This window comes from Mytilus trossulus, unplaced genomic scaffold (genome assembly GCF_036588685.1).
Source record: "Mytilus trossulus isolate FHL-02 unplaced genomic scaffold, PNRI_Mtr1.1.1.hap1 h1tg000174l___fragment_3__unscaffolded, whole genome shotgun sequence".
NCBI lineage: Eukaryota > Metazoa > Mollusca > Bivalvia > Mytilida > Mytilidae > Mytilus > Mytilus trossulus.
Window position 1 is genome coordinate 299850 of NW_026963308.1, and position 17488 is coordinate 317337.

The 17488-nt window shown below is 39.0% G+C and overlaps 1 protein-coding gene across 1 annotated transcript in view; it reads left to right on the forward strand.

Annotated features, from left to right (window-relative positions):
* Positions 1 to 399: 399 nt before the first annotated feature.
* LOC134700854 (uncharacterized) overlaps positions 400 to 17488 on the forward strand; it is a 60700-nt gene continuing 43611 nt past the window's right edge. The window contains exons 1-2 of the mRNA XM_063562011.1: positions 400 to 501; positions 3925 to 4002. The gene's annotated coding sequence lies outside the window, so the exon portion shown is untranslated. The remainder of the gene's footprint in view (positions 502 to 3924; positions 4003 to 17488) is intronic.

The window sequence follows — 17488 nt, forward strand, 5'->3', positions numbered from 1 at the left end:
CACATTTTTGATAAACAAATATTTGTAAGAATCATATAAAGTGGGGTCTCATTTTACTTGTTTTGTTCTACTGAATCCATTGATATAATTATTTTACACATTTCTTGAAAAAAATATTTTTTTAAGATATCAGGTTTAATGGAAGTTTTGACATTTCACAACAAAACATGTTTAATTATTGTTTATATACAATATAAATACAAGTGTGACTGGTCATTTTATTCAGTTTTGACCACTGATTCATGTGATATATATTTTGTTTATATTTATTACATAACATTGTCCAGTTTATCAGACAAGTTTTAATGTCAGTTGTAGGATATGTTGTATATTATTGATATTGATTACAGAGTATTGTACATTATAGTTACATGTTATTTGGTTATATTATAGAGAGATGGATACACAGCTTTACATTTGGCTGCTGAGGAGGGACATCTACAGACCACAAGATGTCTGGTAGAACAAGGAGGTGCCAGTCCCTTGGTTACAACACATGAGGTAATATTTTATAGTATATGCCCAGTGTTCATTTTATTTGTGGATCACTTTACTGATGATGTGTAAAATCTGTTTGGTACAATGTTTGTATTGTTATAGATGTTAACCAAGATACAACACATAAGTGATATTTCTGGCAAATTTGAGTTAAAATATTATGGACCTGTCTAGATAATATAGATTCTACTGCTGTCTCGAGTGTAATGCGATATTTATCCACTCGAGACAGTTAAATGCAGTGCGTGAACCGGTGACAAAATATTATCGCCCCTGTAAACAGTGGGCTCTTCTGACTAGAGGTAATCGGTAAATAATAGCGGAAAATGGTGTACATTGTTTACGAGCTTGAAATGAGCTAACACAGACGAACTGAGACGTGTCAACGTAATGTGAATATGATAATGCACCAGGTAAATTATTAATTGTTAAGTTTATCACATCATCGTATCTTCATATGATAGGTAAATAAGTGAATTTTCGATTTTAAGTGTCGTCAGGGTTCAAACCTGGAATCATGCCAACCTTTCATTATTTTTTTTTAATACTAACCTATAGTCGGAACATCTTGTTTTTCTCCCAATTTGTAAAGTTAATAATGCTGCTTGACATATATTTTTTTTGGGGAAAAAAATTGATATGCAGTCAAATGTGGCAGTTTTTAATATTTGTTGCTATGTGAAATAAAGGGAAGTAAATTAAAGTATAAGAAGGCGCGCTTTTTCAAATAGTAAACAATTTAATTCAGATGCATAGTATTTTGTCAAATGATAAAGAATATCGTAGAAACTTGCTAGAAATTCATCTAATTTATAAAAGATATACAACATGACATACTGAAATCTGAAAAGGGGTAAAACCGCCATACCTTGAACAAATTCAGTAAAAAAAAAAAGGGGGGGGGGGGGTAAAATGCTACGAAATTTAGATTTTATTTATTTTTTGTCGACAGCCAAAAGATGATTTGACATGTAACTAACTACTTTTTCAATTTCATTGTAAAGTAAAATTGGCTTTTTTGGGGGTCTCTGTTTATTGTGGTCTGATGTTTTCAGGTTCTCTTTGGATTGCCAAATAATATTATAATCATCTAATTGCATGTTCAAATTATTTTGCAGCGATGGTGTGTATGGAAGGAAGACTGTCATAAAACCCAACAGTTCCGGATGACCCTTTAAATAATTGCTTATTATCAATAGCGATGTAAGATTCAAGTGTTTGATTTAGCACAAGTTTAGCCAGGTTTTCCTTGTAATTGTGGCAGAAAAACCACTAGACAGTGTCATGCATTGAAAGGATATCAAACGGATATTTTATGGAATGATTCTCGTACATATAAAATCATATGCATAGGAATGTGGAGCTAGTGTCTTTCGTTCATGCAGCAATTTTTAATTTCCAATATAAACTCTGAAAAGACAAGAGCATAGAAATGTATACCAATGAGAAACATCCTTTGTGAATAAAATCATTCCAAAACTTAAATGTGTCATAAGTGTTGCATTATTTATCAGTAGAGATAATCAGATTCCAGTAAGACTGTCCAACTGATGGTTTTTGTTTGTAATCATTTTTGTAAATCTTAGTTGTTTTGACAATCCGGGCTGTGCATGTTGCCCGGCTGCCCCTTTCAGTGTGAGACAATATTTTGTTTATGATAAAAAAACAAATCACTGATTCAAGACTGAAGCGGACCCCTTTTAGGCAGTAAGTGCGAATCCTTTAGGTTTAAACCATTACATGCAATACGGGGGAGGGGGAAGATTTTTTTTTTACAGAGTCAAACATTTTTTCCTAATAATAATACATTGAGATTTGATATATACTTTGCTATATGTAGTGTGTATATTAAAGTATTGCCAACAAAATTCATCAAATTTGGGATCATAATATTGTTTAAGAAAAACCCTTACATAATCTTCTGTAACACACGTGCATGGTTAATTCGGATCACATATTTTCTATTCCGATGTTATAAGAATTCGAAGGTTAATATCATTTACAATATCATTCAAAAAATTTCTGGGATTTTTTTTTACTATCAACGTTGAACCTCGAGGTTACATTGTAGTAAAAAAAATCCAATAAAAACGTTGAATGTAAATGATATGCAACTTTAAATCTTATATTGTAGGACTCATGTTGTTCAAGCATAATGTGTTGATCAATTATGTTATGATGATTTTGATCAACTTCACATTAGGTAATCTTTCACGTATATTGATTACATTATATCGAGTTGTCCCAACGATATACTTGTCGGTGTGCTCGATCATACGAATTTACCGACATTCATATAGACAAAATGACACAACTTTGAAAAATTCTTGTGACGAAACTACATTTCGGAACACGTTAAAAATTGGATACCCAGAAAGCTACGTATACATTATTAAGGTTTGATATATATTTTTTTCAAAAAAAAAGAAAAATATGCAGTCAAATGTGGCAGTTTTTTACACACCCCTATGTTGAACAATAGGTTGTTCAATTAACAGCATGTTTGGCAATAAAAAAATCATATATTAACACACTTAGCTTTAACATATACTTTATTTATAGTGGTTGTATAAAAGTTATATAATGGTTTTGTGTTTTAAGAGATATTCATCCCTATGCATATCGGGTTTTATGCGTAAATTGTCTCTCCTGTTTTTAGACCTTTTCTATCTCTTTCATAAGAAGAGTGACTTTTCTATTGTTCTAGTGTCACTGGAAATCCCACTGAATGTTCAAATTTAAAACGCGAGGCTTCAATCCTCGTGTTTTAAATATTTAGAATTTAACTGTTGATGCTACGAGTATGAGCATACTGGTGCAGTAATGTGATTTTGACATTTTTTTTTTTTTAAAGGGCACCAACTTTTAAGTTATATCAAAATGACAAAATAACAGAAATTAGGTGAAAAAATTTCCGATTCGGAGTATGATGACATTTATTCTTGTGAACTGCGGCTATTTGAGCTAGATTGCTTGAGTTAACATGTCAGTCTAATACAAAGTTGAGAATAATAGTGTTATTGTAAGATTATGCATTTAATATTTGCCACTGGACATTAAGCAGCAATCAACACAGAGACACTAATTTACATGAATACTTTTTATTCCCTGCTTAACACGGAGCATACAAGTTATATCTTACCTCTTTTTCTGTCATATATGAAATTTTGGTCACTTTTTTTCTCAGCAACTCTAAGTTGCAGCTTATTGAAATATGTAACTAAGTTCATGAAGTAATAATCGGAGCTGAGGGCTCACAAAATAAATAAACTACCACTCTGCTGTTACCGGTATGAAGTGGTGATCAGAGCTGAGGGGGTCACATGATCAATAAAATACCACTCAGATGTTACTGGTATAAATGCACTATAAGATAAGTGTTATAATAAAAGAGATCAATTGATACATATGTCTCACTGATTACAGGGTAAAACTCCATATGATCTGGCAGCAGCAAAACTGAAGTTTAATCCAAGATGCAAAGAAGTAGTGGAATACTTACAGGTACATATGTAATAAATTCTTACTTTTAAACAGAATAACCTGAAATCAATATCTATTGATGCACCATACATAACATTAGAAGATATGGTATGATTGCCAATGAGACAACTCTTCACAAGAGACCAAATGACACAGAAACTAACAACTATAGGTCACCATACAACCTTCAACAATGAGCAAACCCATGCCACATTGTTAGGATATGGACATTTAAAACAACAATGTCACTTAGTGCATTCATGATTTTTTTTTCAAAATATCAAAGTGTAAAGAGTTATTACACCAAATAAATCCAAAAGGAGGACACTGAAAGCAAATGTTTTTTTATTTTTTATTTTTAGTCCTGTAAATTTTTCAAATTAAAAATAAACCCATACTGTTGACTTGGATTTGCTACAACGTTTAAGGTATTCTTCTGACTAGCACCTAAATTTGTTTAGTCAAACTGCAGAATTAAACAAAATAACAGAATACTGATATCAAGGCTGCCTTAAAATTTTTGAGTGAAAAACACTTAACACTGTGTACTGGATAAATGGGGTTGTTTACGGGCAGTGGTACTAAAAACTATCTACTGGATAACTGGGGTTTCTTACGTGTAGTGGTACTAAACAGAGTCTACTGAATAAATGTGTTTTCCTTCGGGCAGTGCAGGTACTAAACACTGTCTACTGGATAAATGAGGTTTCTTATGGGTAGTGGTACTAAACACTGTACTGGATAAATGGGATTTCTTACCAGTAGTGGTACTAAACACGGTCTAATGGATAAATGGGGTTTCTTACGGGTATTGGTACTAAACACTGTCTACTGGATAAATGGGGTTTCTTACGGGAAGTGGCACTAAACACTGTCTATTGGATAAATGGGGTTTCTTCTGGGTAGTGTTACTAAACACTGTCTACTGGATAAATGGGGTTTCTTACGGGTAGTGGTACTAAACACTGTCTACTGGATAAATGGGGTTTCTACCAGCAGTGGTACTAACCATCATCTTTTGGGTAGCTGACAAACTTCAATACCAGTACCAGCAGTGGTACTAACCATCATCTTTTGGGTAGATGATACACTTCTATACCAGTACCAGCAGTGGTACTAACCATCATCTTTTGGGTAGATGATTCACTTCAATACCAGTACCAGCAGTGGTACTAACCACCATCTTTTGAGTAGCTGATACACTTCTATACCAGTACCAGCAGTGGTACTAACCATCATCTTTTGGGTAGCTGATACACTTCTATACCAGTACCAGCAGTGATACTAACCACCATCTTTTGGGTAGCTGATACACTTCAATACCAATACCAGCAGTGGTACTAACCAACATCTATTGGGTAGCTGATACACTTCTTTACCAGTACCAGCAGTGGTACTAACCACCATCTTTTAGGTAGCTGATACACTTCTATACCAGTACCAGCAGTGGTACTAACCACCATCTTTTGGGTAGCTGATACACTTCTATACCAGTACCATCAGTGGTACTAACCACCATCTCTCGGGTAGCTGATACACTTCTATACCAGTACCAGCAGTGGTACTAACCATCATCTTTTGGGTAGCTGATACACTTCAATACCAGTACCAGCAGTGGTACTAACCACCATCTTTTAGGTAGATGATACACTTCTATACCAGTACCAGCAGTGGTACTAACCATCATCTTTTGGGTAGATGATACACTTCTATACAAGTACCAACAGTGGTACTAACCATCATCTTTTGGGTAGCTGATTCTCTTCTATACCAGTACCAGCAGTGGTACTATCCACCATTTTTTGGGTAGCTGATTCACTTCTATACCAGTACCAGCAGTGGTACTATCCACCATTTTTTGGGTAGCTGATATACTTCAATACCAGTACCAGCAGTGGTACTAACCATCATCTTTTGGGTAACTGATTCACTTCAATACCAGTACCAGCAGTGGTACTAACCACCATCTTTTAGGTAGATGATACACTTCTATACCAGTACCAGCAGTGGTACTAACCATCATCTTTTGGGTAGATGATACACTTCTATACAAGTACCAACAGTGGTACTAACCATCATCTTTTGGGTAGCTGATTCTCTTCTATACCAGTACCAGCAGTGGTACTATCCACCATCTTTTGGGTAGCTGATTCACTTCTATACCAGTACCAGCAGTGGTACTATCCACCATTTTTTGGGTAGCTGATATACTTCAATACCAGTACCAGCAGTGGTACTAACCATCATCTTTTGGGTAACTGATTCACTTCAATACCAGTACCAGCAGTGATACTAACCATCATCTTTTGGGTAGCTGATACACTTCAATACCAGTACCAGCAGTGAAACTAACCATCATCTTTTGGGTAACTGATTCACTTCGATACCAGTACCAGCAGTGATACTAACCATCATCTTTTGGGTAACTGATTCACTTCAATACCAGTACCAGCAGTGGTACTAACCATCATCTTTTGGGTAGCTGATACACTTCTATACCAGTACCAGCAGTGATACTAACCATCATCTTTTGGGTAGCTGATTCAATACCAGTACCAGCAGTGATACTAACCATCATCTTTTGGGTAGCTGATACACTTCAATACCAGTACCAGCAGTGATACTAACCATCATCTTTTGGGTAACTGATACACTTCAATACCAGTACCAGCAGTGATACTAACCATCATCTTTTGGGTAGCTGATACACTTCAATACCAGTACCAGCAGTGATACTAACCATCATCTTTTGGGTAACTGATTCACTTCAATACCAGTACCAGCAGGGATACTAACCATCATCTTTTGGGTAACTGATTCACTTCAATACCAGTACCAGCAGTGATACTAACCATCATCTTTTGGGTAGCTGATACACTTCTATACCAGTACCAGCAGTGATACTAACCATCATCTTTTGGGTAGCTGATTCACTTCAATACCAGTACCAGCAGTGATACTAACCATCATCTTTTGGGTAACTGATTCACTTCAATACCAGTACCAGCAGTGATACTAACCATCATCTTTTGGGTAGCTGATACACTTCAATACCAGTACCAGCAGTGATACTAACCATCATCTTTTGGGTAACTGATTCACTTCAATACCAGTACCAGCAGGGATACTAACCATCATCTTTTGGGTAACTGATTCACTTCAATACCAGTACCAGCAGTGATACTAACCATCATCTTTTGGGTAGCTGATACACTTCTATACCAGTACCAGCAGTGATACTAACCATCATCTTTTGGGTAGCTGATTCACTTCAATACCAGTACCAGCAGTGATACTAACCATCATCTTTTGGGTAACTGATTCACTTCAATACCAGTACCAGCAGTGATACTAACCATCATCTTTTGGGTAGCTGATACACTTCAATACCAGTACCAGCAGTGATACTAACCATCATCTTTTGGGTAGCTGATACACTTTAATACCAGTACCAGCAGTGGAACTATCCACCATCTTTTGGGTAGCTGATACACTTCTATACCAGTACCAGCAGTGGTACTAACCACCATCTTTTGGGTAGCTGATTCACTTCTTTACCAGTACCAGCAGTGGTACTAACCACCATCTTTTGGGTAGCAGATTCACTTCAATACCAGTACCAGCAGTGCTACTAACCACCATCTTTTGGGTAGCTGATACACTTCAATACCAGTACCAGCAGTGGTACTAACCATCATCTTTTGGGTAACTGATTCACTTCAATACCAGTACCAGCAGTGATACTAACCATCATCTTTTGGGTAGCTGATACACTTCAATACCAGTACCAGCAGTGATACTAACCATCATCTTTTGGTTAACTGATTCACTTCAATACCGGTACCAGCAGTGATACTAACCATCATCTTTTGGGTATCTGATTCACTTCAATACCAGTACCAGCAGTGGTACTAACCATCATCTTTTGGGTAGCTGATACACTTCTATACCAGTACCAACAGTGATACTAACCATCATCTTTTGGGTAGCTGATTCACTTCAATACCAGTACCAGCAGTGATACTAACCATCATCTTTTGGGTAACTGATTCACTTCAATACCAGTACCAGCAGTGATACTTACCATCATCTTTTGGGTAGCTGATACACTTCAATACCAGTACCAGCAGTGATACTAACCATCATCTTTTGGGTAACTGATTCACTTCAATACCAGTACAAGCAGTGATACTAACCATCATCTTTTCGGTAACTGATTCACTTCAATACCAGTACCAGCAGTGGTACTAACCATCATCTTTTGGGTAGCTGATACACTTCTATACCAGTACCAGCAGTGGTACTAACCATCATCTTTTGGGTAGCTGATTCACTTCAATACCAGTACCAGCAGTGGTACTAACCATCATCTTTTGGGTAGATGATTCACTTCAATACCAGTACCAGCAGTGGTACTAACCACCATCTTTTGGGTAGCTGATACACTTCTATACCAGTACCAGCAGTGGTACTAACCATCATCTTTTGGGTAGCTGATACACTTCTATACCAGTACCAGCAGTGGTACTAACCACCATCTTTTGGGTAGCTGATTCACTTCTATACCAGTACCAGCAGTGGTACTATCCACCATTTTTTGGGTAGCTGATACACTTCAATACCAGTACCAGCAGTGGTACTAACCACCATCTTTTGGGTAGCAGATTCACTTCAATAGCAGTTCCAGCAGTGGTACTAACCACCATCTTTTGGGTAGCTGATACACTTCAATACCAGTACCAGCAGTGGTACTATCCACCATTTTTTGGGTAGCTGATACACTTCAATACCAGTACCAGCAGTGGTACTAACCACCATCTTTTGGGTAGCTGATACACTTCAATACCAGTTCCAGCAGTGGTACTTACCATCATCTTTTGGGTAGCTGATACACTTCAATACCAGAACCAGCAGTGGTGCTAACCATCTTTTGGGTAGCTGAGTCACTTCTATACAAGTACCAGCAGTGGTACTTACCACCATCTTTTGGGTAACTGATACACTTTAATACCAGTACTAGCAGTGGTACTAACCATCATCTTTTGGGTAACTGATTCACTTCAATACCAGTACCAGCAGTGGTACTAACCACCATCTTTTGGGTAGCTGATTCACTTCAATACCAGTACCAGCAGTGGTACTAACCATCATCTTTTGGGTAGATGATTCACTTCAATACCAGTACCAGCAGTGGTACTAACCACCATCTTTTGGGTAGCTGATACACTTCTATACCAGTACCAGCAGTGGTACTAACCATCATCTTTTGGGTAGCTGATACACTTCTATACAAGTACCAGCAGTGGAACTATCCACCATCTTTTGGGTAGCTGATACACTTCTATACCAGTACCAGCAGTGGTACTAACCACCATCTTTTGGGTAGCTGATTCACTTCTATACCAGAACCAGCAGTGGTACTAACCACCATCTTTTGGGTAGCTGATTCACTTCTATACCAGTACCAGCAGTGGTACTATCCACCATTTTTTGGGTAGCTGATACACTTCAATACCAGTACCAGCAGTGGTACTAACCACCATCTTTTGAGTAGCAGATTCACTTCAATACCAGTACCAGCAGTGGTACTAACCACCATCTTTTGGGTAGCTGATACACTTCAATACCAGTACCAGTAGTGGTACTATCCACCATTTTTAGCTCACCTGGCCCGAAGGGCCAAGTAAGCTTTTCTCATCACTTGGCGTCCGTCGTCCGTCGTCGTTAACTTTTACAAAAATCTTCTCTGAAACTACTGGGCCAAATTAAACCAAACTTGGCCACAATCATCATTGGGGTATCTAGTTTGAAAAATGTGTGGCGTGACCTGCCAAACCAACCAAGATAGCTGCCATGGCTAAAAATAGAACATAGGGGTAAAATGCAGTTTTTGGCTTATAACTCAAAAACCAAAGCATTTAGAGCAAATCTGACATGGGGTAAAATTGTTAATCAGGTCAAGGTCTATCTGCCCTCAAATTTTCAGATGAATCGGACAACCCGTTGTTGGGTTGCTGCCCCTGAATTGGTAGTTTTAGGGAAATTTTGCTGTTTTTGGTTATTTTATTGAATATTATTATCGATAGAGATAAACTGTAAACAGCAATAATGTTCAGCAAAGTAAGATCTACAAATAAGTCAACATAACCAAAATGGTCAATTGACCCCTTTAGGAGTTATTGCCCTTTATAGTCAATTTTTAACTATTTTTGGTAAATCTTAGTAATCTTTTACAAAAATCTTCTCCTCTGAAACTACCAAGCCAAATTAAAACAAACTTGGCCACAATCATCATTGGGGTATCTAGTTTAAAAAATGTGTGGCGTGACCCAGCCAATCAACCAAGATGGCCGCCATGGCTAAAAATAGAACATAGGGGTAAAATGCAGTTTTTGGCTTATAACTCAAAAACCAAAGCATTTAGAGTAAATCTGACATGGGTAAAATTGTTTATCAGGTCAAGATCTATCTGCCCTGAAATTTTCAGATGAATCGGACAACCCGTTGTTGGGTTGCTGCCCCTGAATTGGTAATTTTAGGGAAATTTTGCTGTTTTTGGTTATTTTCTTGAATATTATTATCGATAGAGATAAACTGTAAACAGCAATAATGTTCAGCAAAGTAAGATCTACAAATAAGTCAACATAACCAAAATGGTCAATTGACCCCTTTAGGAGTTATTGCCCTTTATATTCAATTTTTAACTATTTTTGGTAAATCTTAGTAATCTTTTACAAAAATCTTCTCCTCTGAAACTACCAAGCCAAATTAAAACAAACTTGGCCACAATCATCATTGGGGTATCTAGTTTAAAAAATGTGTGGCGTGACCCAGCCAATCAACCAACATGGCCGGCATGGCTAAAAATAGAACATAGGGGTAAAATGCAGTTTTTGGCTAAAACTCAAAAACCAAAGCATTTAGAGCAAATCTGACAGGGAGTAAAATTGTTTATCAGGTCAAGATCAATCTGCCATGAAATTTGCAGATGGATCGGACAACCTGCTGTTAGGTTGATGCCCCTGAATTAGTCATTTTACGGAAATTTTGCCGTTTTTTGTTATTATCTTGAATATTATTATAGATAGAGATAAACTTTAAACAGCAACAATGTACAGCAAATTTAAGTAACACCCAAAAATAAGTTAACATGACCAAAATGGTCAATTGACCCCTTAAGGAGTTATTGTCCTTTATAGTGCATTTTTAACAATTTTCATAAAATTTGTAAATTTTAACTAACGTTTTCGACTAAAACTTTTAGGCCAAGTTCAATATAGATAGAAATAATTGTAAGCAGCAAGAATGTTCAGTAAAGTAAGATGTACAAACACATCACCATCACCAAAACACAATTTTGTCATGAATTCAAATGCATCCTTTGTTTAATATTCACATAGACCAAGGTGAGCGACACAGGCTCTTTGGAGCCTCTAGTTTGGGTAGCTGATACACTTTAATACCAGTACCAGCAGTGGTACTATCCACCATCTTTTGGGTAGCTGATTCACTTCTATACCAGTACCAGCAGTGGTACTATCCACCATCTTTTGGGTAGCTGATACACTTCTATACCAGTACCAGCAGTGGTACTAACCACCATCTTTTGGGTAGCTGATTCACTTCTTTACCAGTACCAGCAGTGGTACTAACCACCATCTTTTGGGTAGCAGATTCACTTCAATACCAGTACCAGCAGTGCTACTAACCACCATCTTTTGGGTAGCTGATACACTTCAATACCAGTACCAGCAGTGGTACTAACCATCATCTTTTGGGTAACTAATTCACTTCAATGCCAGTACCAGCAGTGATACCAACCATTATCTTTTGGGTAGCTGATTCACTTCAATACCAGTACCAGCAGTGTTACTAACCACCATCTTTTGGGTAGATGATTCACTTCTATACCAGTACCAGCAGTGGTACTGACCATCATCTTTTTGGTAGCTGATTCACTTCTATACCAGTACCAGCAGTGGTACTAACCACCATCTTTTGGATAACTGATACACTTCAATACCAGTACCATCAGTGATACTAACCATCATCTTTTGGATAGCTGATATACTTCAATACCAGTACCAGCAGTGGAACTAACCACCATCTTTTGAGTAGCTGATTCACTTCAATACCAGTACCAGCAGTGATACTAACCATCATCTTTTGGGTAGCTGATACACTTCAATACCAGTACCAGCAGTGGTACTACCCATCATCTTTTTGGTAGCTGATACACTTCAATACCAGTACCAGCAGTGATACTAACCATCATCTTTTGGGTAACTGATTCACTTCAATACCAGTACCAGCAGTGGTACTAACCACCATCTTTTGGGTAGCTGATTCACTTCAATACCAGTACCAGCAGTGATACTAACCATCATCTTTTGGGTAGCTGATTCACTTCAATACCAGTACCAGCAGTGGTACTAACCATCATCTTTTGGGTAGCTGATACACTTCAATACCAGTACCAGCAGTGGTACTAACCACCATCTTTTGGGTAGCTGATACACTTCAATACCAGAACCAGCAGTGGTGCTAACCATCATCTTTTGGGTAGCTGATACACTTCAATACCAGTGGTGCTAACCATCATCTTTTGGGTAGCTGATACACTTCAATACCAGTACCAGCAGTGGTACTAACCATCATCTTTTTGGTAGCTGATACACTTCAATACCAGTACCAGCAGTGGTACTTACCATCAGCTTTGGGTTGCTGACAAACTTCAATACCAGAACCAGCAGTGGTGCTAACCATCATCTTTTGGGTAGCTGATTCACTTCTATACCAGTACCAGCAGTGGTACTTACCATCATCTTTTGGGTTGCTGACAAACTTCAATACCAGAACCAGCAGTGGTGATAACCATCATCTTTTGGGTAGCTGATACACTTCAATACCAGTACCAGCAGTGGTACTACCCATCATCTTTTGGGTAGCTGATACACTTCAATACCAGTACCAGCAGTGGTACTAACCACCATCTTTTGGGTAGCTGATTCACTTCTATACCAGTACCAGCAGTGATACTAACCATCATCTTTTGGGTAGCTGATTCACTTCAATACCAGTACCAGTAGTGATACTAACCACCATCTTTTGGGTGGCTGATTCACTTCTACACCAGTACCAGCAGTGATACTAACCATCATCTTTTGGGTAGCTGATTTACTTCAATACCAGTACCAGTAGTGATACTAACCATTATCTTTTGGGTAGCTGATACACTTCAATACCAGTACCAGTAGTGGAACTAACCACCATCTTTTGGGTAGCTGATTCACATCTATACCAGTACCAGTAGTGATACTAACCATCATCTTTTGGGTAGCTGATACACTTCAATACCAGAACCAGTAGTGGAACTAACCACCATCTTTTGGGTAGATCATTCACTTAAATACCAGTACCAGCAGTGGTACTAACCACCATGTTTTGGGTAGATCATTCACTTCAATACCAGTACCAGCAGTGGTACTAACCACCATCTTTTGGGTAGATGATTCACTTCAATACCAGTACCAGCAGTGGTACTAACCATCATCTTTTGGGAAGCTGATACACTTCTATACCAGTACCAGCAGTGGTACTAACCACCATCTTTTGGGTAGATGATTCACTTCAATACCAGTACCACAGTGATACTAACCACCATCTTTTGGGTAGATGATACACTTCAATACCAGTACCAGCAGTGGTACTAACCACCATCTTTTGGGTAGATGATACACTTCAATACCAGTACCAGCAGTGATACTAACCATCATCTTTTGGGTAGCTGATTCACTTCAATACCAGTACCAGCAGTGGTACTAACCACCATCTTTTGGGTAGCTGATACACTTCAATACCAGTACCAGCAGTGGTACTAACCATCATCTTTTGGGTAGCTGATACACTTCAATACCAGTACCAGCAGTGGTACTAACCATCATCTTTTGGGTAGCTGATACACTTCAATACCAGTACCAGCAGTGGTACTAACCACCATCTTTTGGATAGCTGATACACTTCAATACCAGTACCAGCAGTGGTACTAACCATCATCTTTTGGGTAGCTGATACACTTCAATACCAGTACCAGCAGTGGTGCTAACAACCATCTTTTGGGTAGCTGATTCACTTCAATACCAGTACCACAGTGGTATTAACCACTTTACTGTGTAGATGGTATACCTACCTGCAGGCATACTTAACAATGTCTGTTAGGTAGAAGGTATCCATACCAGCAGTTGTACACTGTATGGGTATATGATACACTTCATAGTAGTGGTACTTAATACTCTACTGGGTATATGATCTAATTAGGTACCATTGCAAACAGTGGTACTTACATTGTCTACTGTGAAGATGATATAGTGGGATACTATTGGGTGAATGGTTCACTTGGATACACTTAGCAGTAGTGTTAATAAACACTACCCGGTATGTGATACACTTCGATACCCTTATCAGCAGTGGAACTAACACTGTCTACTAGGTATATGGTATACTTGGATACCCTTAGCAGCAGTGGTACTTAACACTATCTACCTTGTATATGATACACTTGGTATAAAACACTGTCTACTGGGTGGATAGTCACTAAACACTGTCTACTTGGTAGGTGGTAAACTTGGATACCCTTTCAGGCAGTGGTACTAAACACTGTCTACTTGGTAGGTGGTAGACTTGGATACCCTTACAGGCAGTGGTACTCAAAATTGTCTACAGGGTAGATGTTAAAATTTGATAACCTTACAGGCAGTTGTACTAAACAATGTCTACTGGGTAGGTGGTAGACTTGGATATCCTTACAGGCAGTGGTACTAAACACTGTCTTTTGGGTAGGTGATAGACGAGGAGACCCCTACAGGCAGTGGTACTTAACACTGTCTTTTGGATAGGTGATAGACTAGGAGACCCCTACAGGCAGTGGTACTTAACACTGTCTACTGGGTAGGTGGTAGACTAGGAGACCCCTACAGGCAGTGGTACTTAACACTGTCTACTGGGTAGGTGATAGACTAGGAGACCCCTACAGTCAGTGGTACTTAACACTGTCTACTGGGTAGGTGATAGACAAGACCCCTACAAGCAGTGGTACTTAACACTGTCTACTGGGTAGGTGATAGACTTGGATACCCTTACAGGCAGTGGTACTAAACACTGTCTTTCGGGGAGGTGATAGACTAGGAGACCCCTACAGGCAGTGGTACTTAACACTGTCTACTTGGTAGGTGATAGACTCGGATACCCTTACAGGCAGTGGTACTAAACACTGTCTCCTGAGTTGGTGATATACATGGATACCCTTACAGGCAGTTATACTAAACACTGTCTTTTGGGTAGGTGATAGACTAGGAGACCCCTACAGGCAGTGGTTATTAACACTGTCTACTGTTAAGGGGGTTGACCTGGATTCCCTTACCGGCAATGCTACTAACACTGTCTACTGGGTAGGTGGTAGACTTGGATATCCTATCAGGCAGTGGTACTTATCACTGTCTACTTGCTAGGTGGTAGACTTGGATACCCTTACATGCAGTGGTACTAAACACTTTCTACTGGGTAGGTGGTAGACTTGGATACCATTACAGGCAGTGGTACTAAACACTGTCTACTGGGTAGGTGGTAGAATTGTGTACCCTTACAGGCACTGGTACTAAACAAAGTCTACTGGGAGTAAGGGTACTCTTACCAGCATTGGTACTAAACACTGTCTACTGGGAGTAAGGATACCCTTACCAGCATTGGTACTAAACACTGTTTACTGGGAGTAACGGTACCGTTACCAGCATTGGTACTAAACAATGTTTACTGGGAGTAACGGTACCCTTACCAGCATTGGTTATAAGCACTGTTTACTGGGAGTAAGGCTACCCTTACCAGCATGGGTACTAAACACTGTCAACTGGGAGTAAGGATACCCTAACCAGCATTGGTACTAAACACTGTCTACTGGGAGTAAGGATACCCTTACCCCCATTGGTACTAAACACTGTCTACTGGGAGTAACGGTACCGTTACCAGCATTGGTACTAAACACTGTCTACTGGGAGTAACGGTACCGTTACCAGCATTGGTACTAAACACTGTTTACTGGGAGTAACGGTACCGTTACCAGCATTGGTACTAAACACTGTTTACTGGGAGTAACGGTACCCTTACCAGCATTGGTTATAAGCACTGTTTACTGGGAGTAAGGCTACCCTTACCAGCATTGGTACTAAACACTGTCAACTGGGAGTAAGGATACCCTAACCAGCATTGGTACTAAACACTGTCTACTGGGAGTAAGGGTACTCTTACCAGCATTGATACTAAACACTGTCTAACTGGGAGTAAGGGTACCCTTACCAGAAGGGGTGCTGAACAATGTCTACTGCGAGTAAGTGTACTCTTACCAGCATGGGTACTAAACACTGTTTACTGGGAGTAAGGGTACCCTTACCAGCATTGGTACTAAACACTGTTTACTGGGAGTAACGGTACCGTTACCAGCATTGGTACTAAACACTGTCTACTGGGAGTAACGGTACCCTTACCAGCATTGGTTATAAGCACTGTTTACTGGGAGTAAGGCTACCCTTACCAGCATTGGTACTAAACACTGTCAACTGGGAGTAAGGATACCCTAACCAGCATTGGTACTAAACACTGTCTACTGGGAGTAAGGGTACTCTTACCAGCATTGATACTAAACACTGTCTACTGGGAGTAAGGGTACCCTTACCAAAAGGGGTGCTGAACAATGTCTTCTGCGAGTAAGTGTACTCTTACCAGCATGGGTACTAAACACTGTCTTCTGGGAGTAAGGGTACTCTTACCAGCATTAGTACTAAACACTGTCTTCTGGGAGTAAGGGTACTCTTACCAGCATTTGTACTAAACACTGTCTACTGGGAGTAAGGGTACCCTTACCAGCATTGGTACTAAACACTGTCTACTGGAAGTAAGGGTACTCTTTCACGTATTGGTAATAAACACTGTCTACTGGAAGTAAGGGTACTCTTACCAGCATTAGTACTAAACACTGTCTACTGGAAGTAAGGGTACCCTTACCAGCATTGGCACTAAACACTGTCTACTGTCTACTGAGAGTAATGGTACTCTTACAAGCATTGGTACTAAACACTGTCTACTGGGAGTAAGGGTACTCTTACCAGCATTGGTACTAAACACTGTCTACTGGGTATTACAGAATGTCTACATAGTAGATGATTCACTTATATACCCTTACAAACAGTGATGCTTAACACTTTCTGCTGTGTGGATGATAACCTTAACAGCAGTGGTGATATCCAAAATCTATTGGATAGATGGTTCACTTGGAAACAATTAGCAGTAATGGCTATAAACACTTCGATACCTTTACCAGCAGTGAAACTCACACTGTCTACTGGGTATGTGATAGACTTTGATACCTTTACATGCTTTGGTACTTAACACTCCCTGCCAAAAATATAATACACTTCGATACCCTTACCAGCAGTGAAACTCACACTGTCTACTGGGT